Genomic DNA, 1,449 nt, shown 5'->3' on the forward strand with positions numbered 1-1,449 from the left:
ACACGTCATTTGACAACACCGGTACCGTGGGTCAAGATTAATCTCGACCAATACATATACGATGGGGGTTTTTATTTATTTCATTGGGGGTTTATTAAACACCTAAAAATGAACCATTAAAATTGAATTACTAACATCGGACTGCTAACTACGGACTAAGGAATTATTAAAAGTATTAAAAGTATTATAAGTATATATATGTGACGTTTGTTTAAAAAGAAAAGGTATTGATATATTATATATGGATAGGTTCGTGATATCAATCGGAGACCAAGTCAAAATTACATATCTTCAAGACGAAAGTAAGTATATAGTCCCACTTTTAAACTCTAAGTATTTCGGGATGAGAATACATGTATTTTATGTTTTACGTTATGGACACAAGTAACTGAAAAATATATTCTACGTTGAGTTGTACCACTGGCATACTTCCCTGTAGCTTGGTAACTGTTATTTACAGCGGTATTGTAAACGCAAATCCTGTTGATAGATCTATCGGGCCTGACAACCCCAACCGGACTGGACGACCAGTATTCAACGGTTGCACAGTACTTCGTTTTGTGACTACACTTGGTACGGTGTAGTAAGATTTCATAATAAAGGGAATATGCGACGTGATTAAATGTTAAGTATGGTTACCAAGTGCTCAACCACTTAGAATATTTTTATTAAAACGTTTATATATAAAATCTTGTGGTCTATATATATATATATTGCTGTCGGCATTAAACCTATATCTCACCAACTTTATGTTGACGTTTTAAGCATGTCTATTCTCAGGTGATAATTAGAAGCTTCCGCTGCAACATGTTGAATTTAAGCAGGATCTTGCGTACTCATATTTGTGTCAAAAACAAAACTGCATATCCGAGGATTTGTATTGTAAAATATGCTAGAAATCGTGTTGTTATCATCATATGTAAAGTTTGTAAGTCTAAGATTATCGCTAAACGATAATCATCTTTTTATTGTCTAAAGCTTGTATCAAAAATAAGAATTATGGTTTGTAATGTAAAATATATGCAGTTGTTCTTTTAAAAATGTCGCATATAGAGGTCAATACCTCGCTATGAAATCATACGTTATCTAACACGTTCTTATGGTTAAGGACGGGTTATGATAGAAAAAGTTCTATAAATTCATTTCGTTTTCTGTTTTGGTCGAACACATATCTTTCCATCTACTCTCTCTGTAAACATATATTATTATTATTATTATTATTATTATTATTATTATTATTATTATTATTATTATTATTATTATTATTATTATTATTATTATTATTATTATTATTATTAAGATTAATATTATTATTAATCTTATTATTATCACTAGAAGTATTATTATTATTAGTATTACACATAAAATACTACGATGAAGTCATTAGCGAGTTATTTCAAAACAAGCTTTTCGAGCGAGATAGAGCTAAGGAAATTATGGGTTATAGTT

The sequence above is a fragment of the Rutidosis leptorrhynchoides genome, chromosome 9, assembly GCF_046630445.1.
Source record: "Rutidosis leptorrhynchoides isolate AG116_Rl617_1_P2 chromosome 9, CSIRO_AGI_Rlap_v1, whole genome shotgun sequence".
Lineage (NCBI taxonomy): Eukaryota > Viridiplantae > Streptophyta > Magnoliopsida > Asterales > Asteraceae > Rutidosis > Rutidosis leptorrhynchoides.